The 22,500-nt window shown below is 60.9% G+C and overlaps 2 non-coding genes across 2 annotated transcripts; both read left to right on the top strand.

The window, feature by feature from the left end:
• Positions 1-11,313: 11,313 nt before the first annotated feature.
• On the top strand, positions 11,314-11,432 carry LOC131860491 (5S ribosomal RNA). The gene has a single exon (XR_009359586.1). It is a non-coding gene; the product is annotated as a 5S ribosomal RNA (ribosomal RNA).
• A 7,817-nt stretch (positions 11,433-19,249) lies between these two features.
• LOC131860480 (5S ribosomal RNA) lies at positions 19,250-19,368 on the top strand. Its single transcript, XR_009359575.1, has one exon. It is a non-coding gene; the product is annotated as a 5S ribosomal RNA (ribosomal RNA).
• Positions 19,369-22,500: the final 3,132 nt, after the last annotated feature.

Here is a 22,500-nt window from a genome sequence, read left to right as displayed (position 1 = left end):
GAAGAGGCTGCAGGGCCGCCTCGGAATGGTCCAAGCATCGGATGCGATTGGGACGACTACCAGTGCCAACCCCTTATCCCGCGATGCGTCCGATACACAGATAGTTCCAAGGCGGCCGAGGAGCCTCACCGCATATCAATCGGGGTGCGAGGCGAGGGATGGGGCGGGAAGGCCCCAACGGCTAGACGGAAGAGGCTTCAGGGCCACCTCGGAATGGTCCAAGCATCGGACGCGCTTGGGGCGACTGCCAGTGCCAACCCCTTATCCCGCGATGCGTCCGATACACAGATGGTTCCAAGGCGGCCGAGGAGCCTCACCGCATAGCAATCGGGGGTGCGAGGCGAGGGATGGGGCGGGAAGGCCCCAACGGCTAGACGGAAGAGGCTTCAGGGCCGCCTAGGAATGGTCCAAGCATCGGACACGCTTGGGGCGACTACCAGTGACAGCCCCCTATCCCGCGATGCGTCCGATACAAAGATGGTTCCAAGGCGGCCGAGGAGCCTCACCGCATAGCAATCGGGGTGCGAGGTGGGGGATGCGGCGAGATGGCCCCAACGGCTAGACGGAAGAGGCCACAGGGCCGCGTCGGAATAGTCCAAGCATCGGACGCGCTTGGGGCGACTACCAGTGACAACCCCTTATCCCGCGATGCGTCCGATACGAAGATAGTTCCAAGGCGGCCGAGGAGCCTCACCGCATAGCAATCGGGGTGCGAGGTGGGGGATGCGGCGAGATGGCCCCAACGGCTAGACGGAAGAGGTTGCAGGGCCGCCTCGGAATAGTCCAAGCATCGGACGCGCTTGGGGCGACTACCAGTGACAACCCCTTATCCCGCGATGCGTCCGATACGAAGATAGTTCCAAGGCGGCCGAAGAGCCTCACCGCATAGCAATCGGGGTGCGAGGTGGGGGATGCGGCGAGATGGCCCCAACGGCTAGACGGAAGAGGCCACAGGGCCGCCTCGAAATAGTCCAAGCATCAGACGCGCTTGGGGCGACTACCAGTGACAACCCCTTATCCCGCGATGCGTCCGATACGAAGATAGTTCCCAGGCGGCCGAGGAGCCTCACCGCATAGCAATCGGGGTGCGAGGCGAGGGATGCGGCGAGATGGCCCCAAAGGCTAGACGGAAGAGGCTGCAGGGCTGCCTCGGAATAGTCCAAGCATCGGACGCGCTTGGGGCGACTACCACTGCCAACCCCTTATCCCGCGATGCGTCCGATACACAGATAGTTCCGAGGCGGCCGAGGAGGTGGGGGATGCGGCGAGATGGCCCCAACGGCTAGACGGAAGAGGCTGCAGGGCCGCCTCGGAATAGTCCAAGCATCGGACGCGCTTGGGGCGACTACCAGTGACAACCCCTTATCCCGCGATGCGTCCGATACACAGATAGTTCCGAGGCGGCCAAGGAGCCTCACCGCATAGCAATCGTGGTGCGAGGTGGGGGATGCGGCGAGATGGCCCCAACGGCTAGACGGAAGAGGCTGCAGGGCCGCCTCGGAATGGTCCAAGCATCGGATGCGCTTGGGGCGACTACCACTGCCAACCCCTTATCCCGCGATGCGTCCGATACACAGATAGTTCCAAGGCGGCCGAGGAGCCTCACAGCATAGCAATCAGGGTGCGAGGCGAGGGATGCGGCGAGAAAGCCCCAACGGCTAGAGGGAAGAGGCTTCAGGTCCGCCTCGGAATGGTCCAAGCATCGGACGCGCTTGGGGCGACTACCAATGACAACCCCTTATCCCGCGACGCGTCCGATACACAGATAGTTCCAAGGCGGCCGAGGAGCCTCACCGCATAGCAATCGGGGTGCGAGGCGAGGGATGCGGCGAGAAGGACCCAACGGCTACACGGAAGAGGCTTCGGGGCCGCCTCGGAATGGTCCAAGCATCGGACGCGCTTGGGGCGACTACCAGTGACAACCCCTTATCCCGCGACGCGTCCGATACACAGATAGTTCCAAGGCGGCCGAGGAGCCTCACCGCATAGCAATCGGGGTGCGAGGCGAGGGATGCGGCGAGAAGGACCCAACGGCTAGACGGAAGAGGCTTCGGGGCCGCCTCGGAATGGTCCAAGCATCGGACGCGCTTGGGGCGACTACCAGTGACAACCCCTTATCCCGCGACGCGTCCGATACACAGATAGTTCCAAGGCGGCCGAGGAGCCTCACCGCATAGCAATCGGGGTGCGAGGCGAGGGATGCGGCGAGAAGGACCCAACGGCTAGACGGAAGAGGCTTCGGGTCCGCCTCGGAATGGTCCAAGCATCGGACGCGCTTGGGGCGACTACCAGTGACAACCCCTTATCCCGCGACGCGTCCGATACACAGATAGTTCCAAGGCGGCCGAGGAGCCTCACCGCATAGCAATCGGGGTGCGAGGCGAGGGATGCGGCGAGAAGGACCCAACGGCTAGACGGAAGAGGCTTCGGGTCCGCCTCGGAATGGTCCAAGCATCGGACGCGCTTGGGGCGACTACCAGTGACAACCCCTTATCCCGCGACGCGTCCGATACACAGATAGTTCCAAGGCGGCCGAGGAGCCTCACCGCATAGCAATCGGGGTGCGAGGCGAGGGATGCGGCGAGAAGGACCCAACGGCTAGACGGAAGAGGCTTCGGGTCCGCCTCGGAATGGTCCAAGCATCGGACGCGCTTGGGGCGACTACCAGTGACAACCCCTTATCCCGCGACGCGTCCGATACACAGATAGTTCCAAGGCGGCCGAGGAGCCTCACCGCATAGCAATCGGGGTGCGAGGCGAGGGATGCGGCGAGAAGGACCCAACGGCTAGACGGAAGAGGCTTCGGGGCCGCCTCGGAATGGTCCAAGCATCGGACGCGCTTGGGGCGACTACCAGTGACAACCCCTTATCCCGCGACGCGTCCGATACACAGATAGTTCCGAGGCGGCCGAGGAGCCTCACCGCATAGCAATCGGGGTGCGAGGCGAAGGATGCGGCGAGAAGGACCCAACGGCTAGACGGAAGAGGCTTCGGGTCCGCCTCGGAATGGTCCAAGCATCGGACGCGCTTGGGGCGACTACCAGTGACAACCCCTTATCCCGCGACGCGTCCGATACACAGATAGTTCCAAGGCGGCCGAGGAGCCTCACCGCATAGCAATCGGGGTGCGAGGCGAGGGATGCGGCAAGAAGGACCCAACGGCTAGACAGAAGAGGCTTCAGGGCCGCCTCGGAATGGTCCAAGCATCGAACGCGCTTGGGGCGACTACCAGTGACAACCCCTTATCCCGCGACGCGTCCGATACACAGATAGTTCCGAGGCGGCCGAGGAGCCTCACCGCATAGCAATCGGGGTGCGAGGCGAGGGATGCGGCGAGAAGGACCCAACGGCTAGATGGAAGAGGCTTCAGGGCCGCCTCGGAATGGTCCAAGCATCGGACGCGCTTGGGGCGACTACCAGTGACAACCCCTTATCCCGCGACGCGTCCGATACACAGATAGTTCCGAGGCGGCCGAGGAGCCTCACCGCATAGCAATCGGGGTGCGAGGCGAGGGATGCGGCGAGAAGGACCCAACGGCTAGACGGAAGAGGCTTCAGGGCCGCCTCGGAATGGTCCAAGCATCGGACGCGCTTGGGGCGACTACCAATGACAACCCCTTATCCCGCGACGCGTCCGATACACAGATAGTTCCGAGGCGGCCGAGGAGCCTCACCGCATAGCAATCGGGGTGCGAGGCGAGGGATGCGGCGAGAAGGACCCAACGGCTAGACGGAAGAGGCTTCAGGGCCGCCTCGGAATGGTCCAAGCATCGGACGCGCTTGGGGCGACTACCAGTGACAACCCCTTATCCCGCGACGCGTCCGATACACAGATAGTTCCGAGGCGGCCGAGGAGCCTCACCGCATAGCAATCGGGGTGCGAGGCGAGGGATGCGGCGAGAAGGACCCAACGGCTAGACGGAAGAGGCTTCAGGGCCGCCTCGGAATGGTCCAAGCATCGGACGCGCTTGGGGCGACTACCGTTGCCAACCCCTTATCCCGCGATGCGTCTGATACACAGATAGTTCCGAGGCGGCCGAGGAGCCTCACCGCATAGCAATCGGGTTGCGAGGCAGATTATTGGGAAGGGAACCCCCTGGGATGCGGCTCAAGCAGTGCCCAAAGGGACTGGAATGCGGAATCACATCGAGAGACCCAAATGCTATACGAGGGCTCAAATCGAATTATCGATTTGGCCACGACATGGACGCATCGGAACGACTACCTTTGCCGAACCACTCGCAATTGCATCCATACCGAAACCAATAGACATTTCCGTTAGAGCCCTCGCATAGCATTCGGGAATCTCGCATGCCCCTCTAAATCGACCAATGCTGGCGCTCAATGAAAATCCGAGCGCTACCACCGTTCGAGCGCCAGCATTGGTCGAGTTAGAGGGGCACGGGGGAGAATGCTCCAGTCAACACCTCCCCTATATAAGTTATTTGTCCGATTCTCGCACAACCGTAGTCTGCCTCGTCGAATCAAACAACGGTCCCAGATTCCGACTTCCGTTCCGTAGAGACCCAAAAGCTAGATGGAGGCTCGCAAGAAAGAGTGTCGGCGCATAGCAATCGGGTTTCTCGAACGTTTAGGGACCGAGCTCACTTGCGGATAGGGCAAAATCCGCCAAGCAACCCAAAAGCTAGACGGGGGCTCGAATCGAATCGCCTAGGCGGCCACAACAACGACGTGTTGGATCGACTACCAGTGCCAAACCATTCAGCAAGACTAGTCTGTGTCGAGGCCGGATAGAGATTCTCAGAGAGCGCCCGCATAGCATTTAGGAGACCTGCCGCGTCCCTCACACTCGACAAATGGTGGTGCACGTTTATAAATCCGAGCGATCCCAACCCTTTCAAGCACCAACATCGGTCGAGATAGAGGGGCACGGAGGGGGCTGCGTGAGACAACACAGTCCCCTATATAAGTTATTTGTCCGATTCTCACACATCCAAAGAATGGTCATCAAATCGGACAACAGCCCAAACTTCCGACTTCCGTCCCAGAAAGCCCAAGAGCTATCTAAAACGTTCATGGCCGGAACTCGATCGCGGCTATACCAGTCCGCCAAGCAACCCAAAAGCTAGACTGGAGCTCTAGTCGAATCACCTCTGTGGCCATTGCAAGGACGTGTTGGAGCAACTACCATTGCCGAACCATTCCGCAGGTCGAGTCCATACCAAGGCCGCATAGAGATTCACGATGAGCTCCTGCATAGCAATCAGGAGACTTGCCGTGTCCATCACAATCGATAAATCCTGGTGCAAGATTTTTGCATCCGAGCGCTCCAACCAGTCGAGCACCAGCATCAATCGACATAAACGGGCACGGGGGGAGGATGCTCGAGAACACTACCTCCCCTATATAAGTTATTTGTCCGATTCTCAAGCAGCCGAAGTCTGGTCATCGAATCGGGTCAAAGACCACAACTTCCGACTTTACCCACAATGCAAGTCATCGAATCGAACATCGGCCCCCGAGTCGGACTCCATGCGTATGTCAGGTCATCGGACCCAAATTCCGCCTTCCTGCGCATGGCGGGCCATCAATATCAACTCGGTCATCGGACCCAAACTCCGCCTTTTTGCGTATGGCACGCCTTCAAATCGGTCATCGGACCCAAATTCCGCCTTCCTGTGCATGGCGGGCCATCAACATCAACTCGGTCATCGGACCCAAATTCCGCCTTTCTGCGCATGGCACGCCATCAACTCGGTCATCGGACCCAAATTCCGCCTTCCTGCGCATGGCAGGTCATCGGACACAAATTCAGACCTCGCCAATATGCCTACGTATCGAATCGGTCATCGGACCCAACTTCCGACTTCATCCATACTGTAGGGTCTTAGAGGTTGGCGCGGTGCGCTCAACCCAGGGAGTCGACCCATCGAAGCATACACCTCCCCTATATAAGCTATTTGTCCGATTCCCACACCTGTGTAGTTTGCACCTCTGACCAGGACATCGACCCCAACTTCCGAACTCGACTACAACGACGGCACCAGCGCCTTGGTGCGCACCTTGCGACGCACAGTCCCAACATTCGCCTTCCTGCACATGGCAGGTCATCGGACCCAAATTCCGACCTCGCGAGTATGCCTACATATCGAATCGGTCATCGGACCCAACTTCCGACTTCATCCATACCGTAGGGTCTTTGAGGTTGGCGCGGTGCGCTCAACCCGGGGAGTCGACCCAACGAAGCATACACCTCCCCTATATAAGCTATTTGTCCGATTCCCACACCTGTGTAGTTTGCACCTCCGATCAAGACATCGACCCCAACTTCCGAACTCGCCTCCAACGACCGAACCAGCGCCTTGGTGCGCACCTTGCAACGCACAGTGCCAACATTCGCCTTCCTGCACGTGGCAGGTCATCGGACCCAAATTCCGACCTCGCGAGTATGCCTACATATCGAATCGGTCATCGGACCCAACTTCCGACTTCATCCATACCGTAGGGTCTTTGAGGTTGGCGCGGTGCGCTCAACCCGGGGAGTCGACCCAACGAAGCATACACCTCCCCTATATAAGCTATTTGTCCGATTCCCACACCTGTGTAGCTTGCACCTCCGATCAGGACATCGACCCCAACTTCCGAACTCGACTAAAAAGACCGCACCAGCGCCTTGGTGTGCACCTTGCAACGCACAGTGCCAACATTCGCCTTCCTGCACATGGCAGGTCATCGGACCCAAATTCCGACCTCATGAGCATACCTACTAATCGAATCGGTCATCGGACCCAACTTCCGACTTCATCCATACCGTAGGGTCTTTGAGGTTGGCGCGGTGCGCTCAACCTGGGGAGTCGACCCATCGAAGCATACACCTCCCCTATATAAGCTATTTGTCCGATTCCGACACCTGTGTAGTTTGCACCTCCGCTCAGGACATCGACCCCAACTTCCGAACTCGCCTGCAACGACCGAACCAGCGCCTTGGTGCGCACCAAAAGTGCGCACTTTTGGAGGGCACTTTTGTGCGCTCCAAAGGTGCGCACTTTTGGAGGGCACTTTTCTGCGCTCCAAAGGTGCGCACTTTTGGAGGGCACTTTTTGGAGGGCACTTTTCTGCGCTCCAAAGGTGCGCACTTTTGGAGGGCACTTTTCTGCGCTCCAAAGGTGCGCACTTTTGGAGGGCACTTTTTGGAGGGCACTTTTCTGCGCTCCAAAGGTGCGCACTTTTGGAGGGCACTTTTTGGAGGGCACTTTTCTGCGCTCCAAAGGTGCGCACTTTTGGAGGGCACTTTTTGGAGGGCACTTTTCTGCGCTCCAAAGGTGCGCACTTTTGGAGGGCACTTTTTGGAGGGCACTTTTCTGCGCTCCAAAGGTGCGCACTTTTGGAGGGCACTTTTCTGCGCTCCAAAGGTGCGCACTTTTGGAGGGCACTTTTTGGAGGGCACTTTTCTGCGCTCCAAAGGTGCGCACTTTTGGAGGGCACTTTTTGGAGGGCACTTTTCTGCACTCCAAAGGTGCGCACTTTTGGAGGGCACTTTTTGGAGGGCACTTTTGTGCGCTCCAAAGGTGCGCACTTTTGGAGGGCACTTTTGTGCACTCCAAAGGTGCGCACTTTTGGAGGGCACTTTTCCTGCGCTCCAAAGGTGCACACCTAGGTGAGCACCTTCGACCACACCTTGTAGCACACCAAACTCTGACTTTCGACTTCATCCGCAATGCAGGGTCTTTGAGGTTGGCGCAATGCGCACAACCAGGGGAGTCGACCCATCAAACCCAACACCTCCCCTATATAAGCTATTTGTCTGATTCTCATACATGCGTAGCCTGCAGGAGCAATTAGGACATCGACCCCAACTTTCGGCTTCTAAACGAAAACAAGGTCTTTGAGGTTGGTGTAATGCGAACAACTAGGGGAGTCAACCCATCAAACCCAACACCTCCCCTATATAAGCTATTTGTCTGATTCTCATACATGTGTAGTCTACAGGAGCAATTAGGACATCGACCCCAACTTTTGACTTCTTAACGAAAACAAGGTCTTTGAGGTTGACGTAATGCGCACAACCAGGGGAGTCGACCCATCAAACCCAACACCTCCCCTATATAAGCTATTTGTCCGATTCTCATACATGTGTAGCCTGCAGGAGCCATTAGGACATTGACCCCAACTTTTGACTTCTTAACGAAAACAAGGTCTTTGAGGTTGGCGTAATGCGCACAACCAAGGGAGTTGACCCATCAAACCCAACACCTCCCCTATATAAGCTATTTGTCTGATTCTCATACATGTGTAGCCTGCAACAACGATTAGGACATCCACCCCAACTTCTGAATTCGTCTGCGTTGACCGCACCAAAGGTGCACGCCTTGGTGCTCACCAAAATCCGACTTCCGACTTCTTCTGCTATGCGGGGTCTTTGAGGTTGGCGCAGTGCGCACAACCAGGGGAGTCAACCCACCGAATGCAACACCTCCCCTATATAAGCTATTTGTCTGATTCTCATACATGCGTAGACTGCAGCAATGATTAGGACATCCACCCCAACTTTTGACTTCTTAAACAAGACAGGGTCTTTGAAGTTGGTGCAGTGCACACAACCAGGGGAGTCGACCCATCAAACGCAACACCTCCCCTATATAAAGCTATTTGTCCGATTCTCATACGTGTAGTCTGCAGCAGCGATTAGGACATCGACCCCAACTTCCGAATTCGTTTGCATTGACCGCACCAAAGGTGCACGCCTTGGTGTGCACCCTGGAGTGCACTTTGGTGCTCACCTCGGTGCACACTTTGGTGTGCACCTCGGTGTGCACCAAAGGTGCGCACCTTGGAGCGCACCAAAGGTGTACACTTTGGAGCGCACCACATAGGGTCTTTGAGAGGTTGGCGCAGTGCGCACACCAAGGTGGGTGTTGAGGTGCGTGCCGAGGTGGGTGGGTGCTAGGGTGCGCTCCATGGTGGGTGCCAGGGTGGGTGCGTGCTAGGGTGGATTCCAAAGAGGGTCATAGGGTGGGTGCCAAGGTGGGTTGGTGATATAGTGGGTTCAAAGGTGGGTACTAGGGTGGGTTCCAAGGTGGGTCACAAGTTGGGTGCCAGGATGCGTGGGTGTTAGGTTGGGTGCCAAGGTGGGCTCCTGCGTGGGTGGGTGCTAGGGTGGGTTTCAAGGTGGACGCGAGGGCGGGTGCCAAGGTGGGTAACAAGTTGGGTGTTAGGATGGGTGAGTGCTAGAGTGGGTGCCAAGGTGGGTGGGTGCTAAGGTGGATGCCAAGGTGGTTCACAGGGTGGGTGGGTTCTAGGGTGAGTTCCAAGGTGGGTCACAGGTTCAGTGCTAGGGTGGGTGTCAAGGCGGGTGTCGAGGTGCCTGGGTGCTAGGGTGTGGATGCCAATGTGGGTCATAGGGTGGGTACTAGGGTGGGCTGCAATGTGGGTGCCAAGGTGGGTAACATGCTCGGTGGGTTCTAAATTGGGTGCCAGGGTGGGTGTGCACCCACCTTGCCCGAGGTGGGTGCCAAGGTGCCAGTGTGGGTGGGTGCTAAGGTGGATGCCAAGGTGGGTGAGAAGGTGGGTGATAGGTTGAGTGGTAGGATGGGTGGGTGCCAAGATGGGTCACAGGGTGGGTGCAAGGGTGGGTAGGTGCTAGGGTTGGTGTCAGGGTGGGTGGGTGCTAGGTTGGGTTCCAAGGTGGGTGCGAGGGTGAGTGTCAAGGTGGGTCACAGGTTAGGTGCTAGGATGGGTGAGTGCTAGGGTGCAAAGGTGCCAGGGTGGGTGCTAGGATGGGTCGATGCTAGGGTGAGTGGCAAGGTGGGTCCACAAGTGTCAAGGTGGGTGCCGAGGTGGGTGCCAAGTCGGCGACTGCTATGGTGGATGCCAAGGTGGGTCACGGGGTGGGTGCCAAGTTGCTAGGTTGGGTTCCAAGGTGGGTGCCAACGTGGGTGCTAGGGTGCGTGGGTTAAAGGGTGTGTCACAACGTGGGTGCCAGGATGGGTGCGCACCCACACTGGCCAAGACGGGTGCGGGTGCAAGGTTGGGTTCCAAGCCCGGTCACAGGCTGGGTGCTAGGATGGGTGGGTGCCAAGGTGGGCACCAGGGTGGGTGCACCCACCCTGGCCAAGGTGGGTCACGGGGTGGGTCCTAGGGTGGGTAACGGGGTGGGTACTAAGGTGCGTGCCAAGGTGGGTCATAGGGTGGGTGCCAAGGTGGGCACCAGGGTGGGTGTGCACCAACCCTAGCCAGGGTAGGTCACGGGGTGGTTGTCGGGGTGGGCGTCAAGGAGCCAAGGTGGGTGGCAAGTAGCCAAGTTGCGTGCCAAGGTGGGTGTCGGGGTGGGTGCCAAGGATCCAAGGTGGGTGCCAAGGAACCAAGGTGGGTGTCTGGGTGGGTGCCGAGGTGGGAGCCAGGGTGGGTCCCAAGGTGAGTGCAAAGGTGGGTGCGAGGGTCAAGGTGAGTGCCAATGTGGGTTCCAAGGTGCCAGGGTCAGGGTGAGTGCCAATGTGGGTTCAAAGGTGCTAAGTTGGGTGCGAGGTTGGGTGCGAGGGTGGGTGGGTGCCAAGGTGTGCTAGGTGGAAGCCCGGGTGGGTCGGCATCCCATGGGTGTCGAGTTGGGTGCCTGATGGGTGCTTCTTGTCAAGTTTTAGTCGTCGGGACTCATTTCGAGCCTTAGAGGTCGTTTCTTGTCCGGTTGCCCTGTCTTCGACCTGGGAACCCAATTTTGGTCCTCGGGTCCCATTTTTTTTTGTCTCGCATCCCACTTTTGGCCTGTGGCCTTTTCGGGGTCGATTCTCGTTTTGGGCATCAGAGCATGTTTCTTCTCCTAAAACCCAATATTTGTTTATTAAGTCTCGGAACACATTTTTGTTCTCGTGGACCCATCATGGGTCTTGGAACGCATTTGTGGTCCTTGGGTCCCATTTTGCATCCCGAAACTTGTGTTTTGGTGCTTGATCCCTATTTTGGGTGCCCACCTTGCACCAAGTGCGCACCCGGGGCAAACCGAGCGCCTTGGTGCACCGGGGCAAGATCGAGCGTGCACCCGAGGCGCCTCGAACATGCACCAAGGTGCACTCGGCCCACATGTGAGCGCAGGTCGTTGCGCCCGAGGTGGTGTGTGGGCACCGCGTTGCAGACGGGACACTGCACGCACACGACGCCCCCTCCAGGTGCACGCACGTAGGCCGGGCCGGGTGCACACCCGACGCCCTAGCAAGGTGCGCGCACCCGGGCAGGGCTCACACTTGGCGAACGGGGCGCACTTCGCGAGGGAGGGTGTGCACCTCGACGGGGGTGGGTGGCCGGGGTGGATTCGCACGTGGGTCGCGGTTTGCTAAGTACACACTGCGACAAGCTCATAACGGGTGCGATCATACCAGCGTTAGTGCACCGGATCCCATCAGAACTCCGCAGTTAAGCGCGCTTGGGCCGGAGTAGTACTGGGATGGGTGACCTCCCGGGAAGTCCCGGTGTTGCACCCTTTTTTAGTTTTTCGCCGGGCGTCGCAATGCTATTTGAATAAACCTTTTGCCCGTTTGCGTTCTCGTCGGGGCCGGGCCGGGCCGGGGTGCGCTGCCCGCACTACCGCGCGCGCGGGGGCGACACCGAGCGCGCACCCGAGGCGCCCCGAGCACACAGGCCACGGTGCAACCCGGGCGTTGTGCGCGCACCCCGGTGCGCCCGAGGTGCTGCGCGCGCACCCAGGTGAAATCGGTGTGCACCTCGGCCAGTGCGCGCTCGGTCGAGTCGCGCACGTTGGCCAAGGTGCACGGTGATGTTTCTTACTCTAAGGTTCCGCACCAGACGCCCGGGACAGGTGAGCGAAGCTGGGCGGGGCCGGGTGCGCGGCCGGGGCAGGTGCACGCAGCTGGAGAGAGCTTTGGAGCACACTTCGGAGCGCACCAATGATGCGCTCCATTCAAAAGTTTCCTGAAAAGGCAAAAAAAGTTGAGATTATAGAATTTCCCACTTGAGAGATTGTAAAAAAAAAAAATTTAAAATGAAGGAAACGCGGGTGCCAAGGTGTGCGCAGCCCAGCCAAGGTGTGCGCACCAAGGCGCCCACCCTGGCGAAGGTGCACGCAAGGTGCGCACCCGAGGCAAACCGGACAATTAACCCAACTTTCGACTTCGCGCGCACCTTGGAGCGCACTTCGGAGCGCTCCTTGGTGCGCACCAATCTTGGGCACCTCGGAGTGCACCATGGCGCCCACCAAGGTGCGCACCCGGGGCAAACCGAGCTCCGACTTCGTGCGCACCTTGGAGCGCACGAAAGGTGCGCACCATGGCGCCCACCAAGGTGCGCAGCCCAGCCAAGGCGTGCGCATCAAGGTGCGCACCCTGGCGAAGGTGCGCACCCGGGGCAAACCGAGCTCCGACTTCGTGCGCACCTTGGAGCGCACAAAAGGTGCGCAACCCAGCCAAGGTGTGCGCACCCCGGTCAAACCGAGCTCCGAATCGTGCGCACCAGAGGTGCACGCCATCGTGCGCACCTTGGAGCACACTTCGGAGCCCTCCTTGGTGCGCGCCGATGTTGCGCACCTCGGAGCGCACCCGGGGAAAACAATGCAATTAACCCGACTTTCGACTTCGTGGGCACCTCGGAGCGCTCTCGGGTTCGCACCTCGGAGCACACCGAGGTGCACACCTTTGATGCGCTGCCTTCACCAATTTCCAGAAAAGGCAAGAAAACATTGAGAAGGTGTGCGCACCGAGGTGCCCACCCTGGCGAAGGTGCACGCGAGGTGCGCACCCGGGGCAAACCGGGCTCCGACTTCGTGCACGCCGCACCTTGGAGCACACTTCGGAGCGCTCCTTGGTGCGCACCAGGGCGCGCAACCCAGCCGAGGTGCCCACCCCGGCGAAGGTGCACGCGAGGTGCGCACCCGGGGCAAACCGGGCTCCGACTTCGTGCACGCCATGGTGCCCACCGCGGCGAAGGTGCACGCGAGGTACGCACCCGGGGCAAACCGGGCTCCGACTTCGTGCACGCCGCACCTTGGAGCACACTTCGGAGCGCTCCTTGGTGCGCACCATGGTGCCCACCAGGGCGCGCAACCCCGCCGAAGGTGCACGCGAGGTGCGCACCCGGGGCAAACCGGGCTCCGACTTCGTGCACGCCGCACCTTGGAGCACACTTCGGAGCGCTCCTTGGTGCGCACCATGGTGCCCACCAGGGCGCGCAACCCCGCCGAAGGTGCACGCGAGGTGCGCACCCGGGGCAAACCGGGCTCCGACTTCGTGCACGCCATGGTGCGCACCGCGGCGAAGGTGCGCACCCGGGGCAAACCGGGCTCCGACTTCGTGCACGCCGCACCTTGGAGCACACTTCGGAGCGCTCCTTGGTGCGCACCAGGGCGCGCAACCCAGCCGAGGTGCCCACCCCGGCGAAGGTGCACGCGAGGTGCGTACCCGGGGCAAACCGGGCTCCGACTTCGTGCACGCCGCACCTTGGAGCACACTTCGGAGCGCTCCTTGGTGCGCACCATGGTGCCCACCAGGCCGCGCAACCCAGCCAAGGTGTGCGCACCAAGGTGCACGCGAGGTGCGCACCCGGGGCAAACCGGGGTCCGACTTCGTGCACGCCGCACCTTGGAGCACACATCGGGGCGCTCCCGGGTTCGCACCGGCGTTGCGCACCGTGGTGGGCACCTCGGAGCACACCAAGGTGGGCAGCGAGGTGCGCACCTTTGATGCGATGCCTTCACTAATTTCCATAAAAGGCAAAAAAAAAACGAGATTTTAAAATTTCCGTTTTGAAAGATAGTGAGAAAAAGGGAATGCTGGTGCCATCTTGAGCCCGCCCTGGTGCGCAGCCCAGCCAAGGTGTGCGCACCAAGGTGCCCACCCTGGCGAAGGTGCGCGCCCGGGCAATTAACCCAACTTCCAACTTCGCGCGCGCCAGGGTGGGAGCGCACCCAACAACCGGGCCTGGGAAGAGCCAATGCGAGAAACCCCACCAAACGCTCTGACAAAAAAAGAGGGGGCGCTCCAGTAACCCCGCTTCGGAGCGCACCCTGGGCAAACCCAGCCAAGGTGCCCACCCCGGCCAAGGTGCAGGCGAGGTGCGCACCCGGGGCAAACCGGGCTCCGACAACGTGCACGCCGCACCTTGGAGCACACTTCGTAGCGCTCCCGGGTGCGCACCTCAGAGCACACCAAGGTGGGCAGCGAGGTGCGCACCTTTGATGCGCTGCCTTCACTAATTTCCAGAAAAGGCAAAAAAAAAAGGAGATTTTAAAATTTCCGTTTTGAAAGATAGTGAAAAAAACGGAACGCGCGTGCCATCTTGAGCCCGCCCTGGTGCGCAGCCCAGGTAAGGTGCCCACCCTGGCAAAGGTGCGCACCCGGGCAATTAACCCTACTTCCGACTTCGTGCGCGCCAGGGTGGCAACCGGGCCTCGGAAGAGCCAATGCGAGAAACCCCACCAAACGCTCCGACAAAAAAAGAGGCGGCGCTCCAATAACCCCGCTTCGGAGCGCAGCCGGGGCAAACCCAGCCAAGGTGCCCACCCCGACGAAGGTGCACGCGAGGTGCGCACCCGGGGCAAACCGGGCTCCGACAACGTGCACGCAGCACCTTGGAGCACACTTCGAAGCACTCCCGGGTGCCCACCGGCGTTGCGCACCGTGGTGGGCAGCGAGGTGCGCACCTTTGATGCGCTGCCTTCACTAATTTCCAGAAAAAGGCAAAAAAAAATGAGATTTTAAAATTTCCGTTTTGAAAGATAGTGAAAAAAAAGGAACGCGGGTGCCATCTTGAGCCCGCCCTGGTGCGCAGCCCAGGCAAGGCATGCGCACCAAGGTGCCCACCCGAGGTGCACACCCGGGGCAAACCGGGCTCCGACTTCGTGCAGGCCGCACCTTGGAGCACACTTCGGAGCGCTCCTTGGTGCGCACCATGGTGCCCACCAGGGCGCGCAACCCAGCCAAGGTCTGCACACCAAGGTGCCCACCCCGGCGAAGGTGCACGCGAGGTGCGCACCCGGGGCAAACCGGGCTCCGACTTCGTGCACGCCATGGTGCCCACCGCGGCGAAGGTGCACGCGAGGTGCGCACCCGGGGCAAACCGGGCTCCGACTTCGTGCACGCCGCACCTTGGAGCACACTTCGGAGCGCTCCTTGGTGCGCACCATGGTGCCCACCAGGGCGCGCAACCCAGCCAAGGTGTGCGCACCAAGGTGCACGCGAGGTGCGCACCCGGGGCAAACCGGGGTCCGACTTCGTGCACGCCGCACCTTGGAGCACACATCGGAGCGCTCCCAGGTTCGCACCAGCGTTGCGCACCTTTGATGCGCTGCCTTCACTAATTTCCAGAAAAGGCAAAAAAAAACGAGATTTTAAAATTTCCGTTCTGAAAGATAGTGAAAAAAACGGAACGCGGGTGCCATCTTGAGCCCTTCCTGGTGCGCAGCCCAGGCAAGTTGTGCGCACCAAGGTGCCCACCCTGGCGGAGGTGCGCGCCCGGGGCAATCCGGGCTCCGACTTCGTGCACTGCATGGTGCCCACCAAGGCGCGCAACCCAGCCAAGGTGCCCACCGCAGCGAAGGTGCACGCGAGGTGCGCACCCGAGGTGCACACCCGGGGCAAACCGGGCTCCGACTTCGTGCACGCCGCACCTTGGAGCACACTTCAGAGCGCTCCTTGGTGCGCACCAGGGCGCGCAACCCAGCCGAGGTGCCCACCCCGGCGAAGGTGCACGCGAGGTGCGCACCCGGGGCAAACCGGGCTCCGACTTCGTGCACGCCATGGTGCCCACCGCGGCGAAGGTGCGCACCCGGGGCAAACCGGGCTCCGACTTCGTGCACGCCGCACCTTGGAGCACACTTCGGAGCGCTCCTTGGTGCGCACCATGGTGCCCACCAGGCCGCGCAACCCAGCCAAGGTGTGCGCACCAAGGTGCATGCGAGGTGCGCACCCGGGGCAAACCGGGGTCCGACTTCGTGCACGCCGCACCTTGGAGCACACATCGGGGCGCTCCCGGGTTCGCACCGGCGTTGCGCACCGTGGTGGGCACCTCGGAGCACACCAAGGTGGGCAGCGAGGTGCGCACCTTTGATGCGATGCCTTCACTAATTTCCATAAAAGGCAAAAAAAAAACGAGATTTTAAAATTTCCGTTTTGAAAGATAGTGAGAAAAAGGGAATGCTGGTGCCATCTTGAGCCCGCCCTGGTGCGCAGCCCAGCCAAGGTTTGCGCACCAAGGTGCCCACCCTGGCGAAGGTGCGCGCCCGGGCAATTAACCCAACTTCCAACTTCGCGCGCGCCAGGGTGGGAGCGCACCCAACAACCGGGCCTGGGAAGAGCCAATGCGAGAAACCCCACCAAACTCTCTGACAAAAAAAGAGGGGGCGCTCCAGTAACGCCGCTTCGGAGCGCACCCTGGGCAAACCCAGCCAAGGTGCCCACCCCGGCCAAGGTGCAGGCGAGGTGCGCACCCGGGGCAAACCGGGCTCCGACAACGTGCACGCCGCACCTTGGAGCACACTTCGTAGCGCTCCCGGGTGCGCACCTCAGAGCACACCAAGGTGGGCAGCGAGGTGCGCACCTTTGATGCGCTGCCTTCACTAATTTCCAGAAAAGGCAAAAAAAAAAGGAGATTTTAAAATTTCCGTTTTGAAAGATAGTGAAAAAAACGGAACGCGCGTGCCATCTTGAGCCCGCCCTGGTGCGCAGCCCAGGTAAGGTGCCACCCTGGCAAAGGTGCGCACCCGGGCAATTAACCCTACTTCCGACTTCGTGCGCGCCAGGGTGGCAACCGGGCCTCGGAAGAGCCAATGCGAGAAACCCCACCAAACGCTCCGACAAAAAAAGAGGCGGCGCTCCAATAACCCCGCTTCGGAGCGCAGCCGGGGCAAACCAAGCCAAGGTGCCCACCCCGACGAAGGTGCACGCGAGGTGCGCACCCGGGGCAAACCGGGCTCCGACAACGTGCACGCAGCACCTTGGAGCACACTTCGAAGCACTCCCGGGTGCCCACCGGCGTTGCGCACCGTGGTGGGCAGCGAGGTGCGCACCTTTGATGCGCTGCCTTCACTAATTTCCAGAAAAAGGCAAAAAAAAATGAGATTTTAAAATTTCCGTTTTGAAAGATAGTGAAAAAAAAGGAACGCGGGTGCCATCTTGAGCCCGCCCTGGTGCGCAGCCCAGGCAAGGCATGCGCACCAAGGTGCCCACCCGAGGTGCACACCCGGGGCAAACCGGGCTCCGACTTCGTGCAGGCCGCACCTTGGAGCACACTTCGGAGCGCTCCTTGGTGCGCACCATGGTGCCCACCAGGGCGCACCCGGGGCAAACCGGGCTCCGACTTCGTGCACGCCGCACCTTGGAGCACACATCGGAGCGCTCCCAGGTTCGCACCAGCGTTGCGCACCTTTGATGCACTGCCTTCACTAATTTCCAGAAAAGGCAAAAAAAAATGATATTTTAAAATTTCCGTTCTGAAAGATAGTGAAAAAAACGGAACGCGGGTGCCATCTTGAGCCCTTCCTGGTGCGCAGCCCAGGCAAGTTGTGCGCACCAAGGTGCCCACCCTGGCGGAGGTGCGCGCCCGGGGCAAACCGGGCTCCGACTTCGTGCACTGCATGGTGCCCACCAAGGCGCGCAACCCAGCCAAGGTGCCCACCGCAGCGAAGGTGCACGCGAGGTGCGCACCCGAGGTGCACACCCGGGGCAAACCGGGCTCCGACTTCGTGCACGCCGCACCTTGGAGCACACTTCAGAGCGCTCCTTGGTACGCACCAGGGCGCGCAACCCAGCCAAGGTGCTCACCCCGGCGAAGGTGCACGCGAGGTGCGCACCCGGGGCAAACCGGGCTCGGACTTCGTGCACGCCGCACCTTGGAGCACACATCGGAGCGCTCCCGGGTTCGCACCAGCATTGCGCACCTTTGATGCGCTGCCTTCACTAATTTCCAGAAAAGGCAAAAAAAAGAAAAAAATGAGATTTTAAAATTTCCGTTTTGAAAGATAGTGAAAAAAACGGAACGCGGGTGCCATCTTGAGCCCGCCCTGGTGTGCAGCCCAGGCAAGTTGTGCGCACCAAGGCACCCACCCTGGCCAAGGTGGGTCACGGGGTGGGTCCTAGGGTGGGTAACGGGGTGGGTACTAAGGTGCGTGCCAAGGTGGGTCATAGGGTGGGTGCCAAGGTGGGCACCAGGGTGGGTGTGCACCAACCCTAGCCAGGGTAGGTCACGGGGTGGTTGTCGGGGTGGGCGTCAAGGAGCCAAGGTGGGTGGCAAGTAGCCAAGTTGCGTGCCAAGGTGGGTGTCGGGGTGGGTGCCAAGGATCCAAGGTGGGTGCCAAGGAACCAAGGTGGGTGTCTGGGTGGGTGCCGAGGTGGGAGCCAGGGTGGGTCCCAAGGTGAGTGCAAAGGTGGGTGCGAGGGTCAAGGTGAGTGCCAATGTGGGTTCCAAGGTGCCAGGGTCAGGGTGAGTGCCAATGTGGGTTCAAAGGTGCTAAGTTGGGTGCGAGGTTGGGTGCGAGGGTGGGTGGGTGCCAAGGTGTGCTAGGTGGAAGCCCGGGTGGGTCGGCATCCCATGGGTGTCGAGTTGGGTGCCTGATGGGTGCTTCTTGTCAAGTTTTAGTCGTCGGGACTCATTTCGAGCCTTAGAGGTCGTTTCTTGTCCGGTTGCCCTGTCTTCGACCTGGGAACCCAATTTTGGTCCTCGGGTCCCATTTTTTTTTGTCTCGCATCCCACTTTTGGCCTGTGGCCTTTTCGGGGTCGATTCTCGTTTTGGGCATCAGAGCATGTTTCTTCTCCTAAAACCCAATATTTGTTTATTAAGTCTCGGAACACATTTTTGTTCTCGTGGACCCATCATGGGTCTTGGAACGCATTTGTGGTCCTTGGGTCCCATTTTGCATCCCGAAACTTGTGTTTTGGTGCTTGATCCCTATTTTGGGTGCCCACCTTGCACCAAGTGCGCACCCGGGGCAAACCGAGCGCCTTGGTGCACCGGGGCAAGATCGAGCGTGCACCCGAGGCGCCCCGAACATGCACCAAGGTGCACTCGGCCCACATGTGAGCGCAGGTCGTTGCGCCCGAGGTGGTGTGTGGGCACCGCGTTGCAGACGGGACACTGCACGCACACGACGCCCCCTCCAGGTGCACGCACGTAGGCCGGGCCGGGTGCACACCCGACGCCCTAGCAAGGTGCGCGCACCCGGGCAGGGCTCACACTTGGCGAACGGGGCGCACTTCGCGAGGGAGGGTGTGCACCTCGACGGGGGTGGGTGGCCGGGGTGGATTCGCACGTGGGTCGCGGTTTGCTAAGTACACACTGCGACAAGCTCATAACGGGTGCGATCATACCAGCGTTAGTGCACCGGATCCCATCAGAACTCCGCAGTTAAGCGCGCTTGGGCCGGAGTAGTACTGGGATGGGTGACCTCCCGGGAAGTCCCGGTGTTGCACCCTTTTTTAGTTTTTCGCCGGGCGTCGCAATGCTATTTGAATAAACCTTTTGCCCGTTTGCGTTCTCGTCGGGGCCGGGCCGGGCCGGGGTGCGCTGCCCGCACTACCGCGCGCGCGGGGGCGACACCGAGCGCGCACCCGAGGCGCCCCGAGCACACAGGCCACGGTGCAACCCGGGCGTTGTGCGCGCACCCCGGTGCGCCCGAGGTGCTGCGCGCGCACCCAGGTGAAATCGGTGTGCACCTCGGCCAGTGCGCGCTCGGTCGAGTCGCGCACGTTGGCCAAGGTGCACGGTGATGTTTCTTACTCTAAGGTTCCGCACCAGACGCCCGGGACAGGTGAGCGAAGCTGGGCGGGGCCGGGTGCGCGGCCGGGGCAGGTGCACGCAGCTGGAGAGAGCTTTGGAGCACACTTCGGAGCGCACCAATGATGCGCTCCATTCAAAAGTTTCCTGAAAAGGCAAAAAAAGTTGAGATTATAGAATTTCCCACTTGAGAGATTGTAAAAAAAAAAAATTTAAAATGAAGGAAACGCGGGTGCCAAGGTGTGCGCGCCCGGGTGCGCAGCCCAGCCAAGGTGTGCGCACCAAGGCGCCCACCCTGGCGAAGGTGCACGCAAGGTGCGCACCCGAGGCAAACCGGACAATTAACCCAACTTTCGACTTCGCGCGCACCTGCGCACCTTGGAGCGCACTTCGGAGCGCTCCTTGGTGCGCACCAATCTTGGGCACCTCGGAGTGCACCATGGCGCCCACCAAGGTGCGCACCCGGGGCAAACCGAGCTCCGACTTCGTGCGCACCTTGGAGCGCACGAAAGGTGCGCACCATGGCGCCCACCAAGGTGCGCAGCCCAGCCAAGGCGTGCACATCAAGGTGCGCACCCTGGCGAAGGTGCGCACCCGGGGCAAACCGAGCTCCGACTTCGTGCGCACCTTGGAGCGCACAAAAGGTGCGCAACCCAGCCAAGGTGTGCGCACCCCGGTCAAACCGAGCTCCGAATCGTGCGCACCAGAGGTGCACGCCATCGTGCGCACCTTGGAGCACACTTCGGAGCCCTCCTTGGTGCGCGCCGATGTTGCGCACCTCGGAGCGCACCCGGGGAAAACAATGCAATTAACCCGACTTTCGACTTCGTGGGCACCTCGGAGCGCTCTCGGGTTCGCACCTCGGAGCACACCGAGGTGCACACCTTTGATGCGCTGCCTTCACCAATTTCCAGAAAAGGCAAGAAAACATTGAGAAGGTGTGCGCACCGAGGTGCCCACCCTGGCGAAGGTGCACGCGAGGTGCGCACCCGGGGCAAACCGGGCTCCGACTTCGTGCACGCCGCACCTTGGAGCACACTTCGGAGCGCTCCTTGGTGCGCACCAGGGCGCGCAACCCAGCCGAGGTGCCCACCCCGGCGAAGGTGCACGCGAGGTGCGCACCCGGGGCAAACCGGGCTCCGACTTCGTGCACGCCATGGTGCCCACCGCGGCGAAGGTGCACGCGAGGTACGCACCCGGGGCAAACCGGGCTCCGACTTCGTGCACGCCGCACCTTGGAGCACACTTCGGAGCGCTCCTTGGTGCGCACCATGGTGCCCACCAGGGCGCGCAACCCCGCCGAAGGTGCACGCGAGGTGCGCACCCGGGGCAAACCGGGCTCCGACTTCGTGCACGCCGCACCTTGGAGCACACTTCGGAGCGCTCCTTGGTGCGCACCATGGTGCCCACCAGGGCGCGCAACCCCGCCGAAGGTGCACGCGAGGTGCGCACCCGGGGCAAACCGGGCTCCGACTTCGTGCACGCCATGGTGCGCACCGCGGCGAAGGTGCGCACCCGGGGCAAACCGGGCTCCGACTTCGTGCACGCCGCACCTTGGAGCACACTTCGGAGCGCTCCTTGGTGCGCACCAGGGCGCGCAACCCAGCCGAGGTGCCCACCCCGGCGAAGGTGCACGCGAGGTGCGTACCCGGGGCAAACCGGGCTCCGACTTCGTGCACGCCGCACCTTGGAGCACACTTCGGAGCGCTCCTTGGTGCGCACCATGGTGCCCACCAGGCCGCGCAACCCAGCCAAGGTGTGCGCACCAAGGTGCACGCGAGGTGCGCACCCGGGGCAAACCGGGGTCCGACTTCGTGCACGCCGCACCTTGGAGCACACATCGGGGCGCTCCCGGGTTCGCACCGGCGTTGCGCACCGTGGTGGGCACCTCGGAGCACACCAAGGTGGGCAGCGAGGTGCGCACCTTTGATGCGATGCCTTCACTAATTTCCATAAAAGGCAAAAAAAAAACGAGATTTTAAAATTTCCGTTTTGAAAGATAGTGAGAAAAAGGGAATGCTGGTGCCATCTTGAGCCCGCCCTGGTGCGCAGCCCAGCCAAGGTGTGCGCACCAAGGTGCCCACCCTGGCGAAGGTGCGCGCCCGGGCAATTAACCCAACTTCCAACTTCGCGCGCGCCAGGGTGGGAGCGCACCCAACAACCGGGCCTGGGAAGAGCCAATGCGAGAAACCCCACCAAACGCTCTGACAAAAAAAGAGGGGGCGCTCCAGTAACCCCGCTTCGGAGCGCACCCTGGGCAAACCCAGCCAAGGTGCCCACCCCGGCCAAGGTGCAGGCGAGGTGCGCACCCGGGGCAAACCGGGCTCCGACAACGTGCACGCCGCACCTTGGAGCACACTTCGTAGCGCTCCCGGGTGCGCACCTCAGAGCACACCAAGGTGGGCAGCGAGGTGCGCACCTTTGATGCGCTGCCTTCACTAATTTCCAGAAAAGGCAAAAAAAAAAGGAGATTTTAAAATTTCCGTTTTGAAAGATAGTGAAAAAAACGGAACGCGCGTGCCATCTTGAGCCCGCCCTGGTGCGCAGCCCAGGTAAGGTGCCCACCCTGGCAAAGGTGCGCACCCGGGCAATTAACCCTACTTCCGACTTCGTGCGCGCCAGGGTGGCAACCGGGCCTCGGAAGAGCCAATGCGAGAAACCCCACCAAACGCTCCGACAAAAAAAGAGGCGGCGCTCCAATAACCCCGCTTCGGAGCGCAGCCGGGGCAAACCCAGCCAAGGTGCCCACCCCGACGAAGGTGCACGCGAGGTGCGCACCCGGGGCAAACCGGGCTCCGACAACGTGCACGCAGCACCTTGGAGCACACTTC

This window comes from Cryptomeria japonica, unplaced genomic scaffold (genome assembly GCF_030272615.1).
Source record: "Cryptomeria japonica unplaced genomic scaffold, Sugi_1.0 HiC_scaffold_15, whole genome shotgun sequence".
In the NCBI taxonomy this organism is placed as follows: Eukaryota; Viridiplantae; Streptophyta; class Pinopsida; order Cupressales; family Cupressaceae; genus Cryptomeria; species Cryptomeria japonica.
This window is presented reverse-complemented; position numbering and strand designations above follow the sequence as displayed.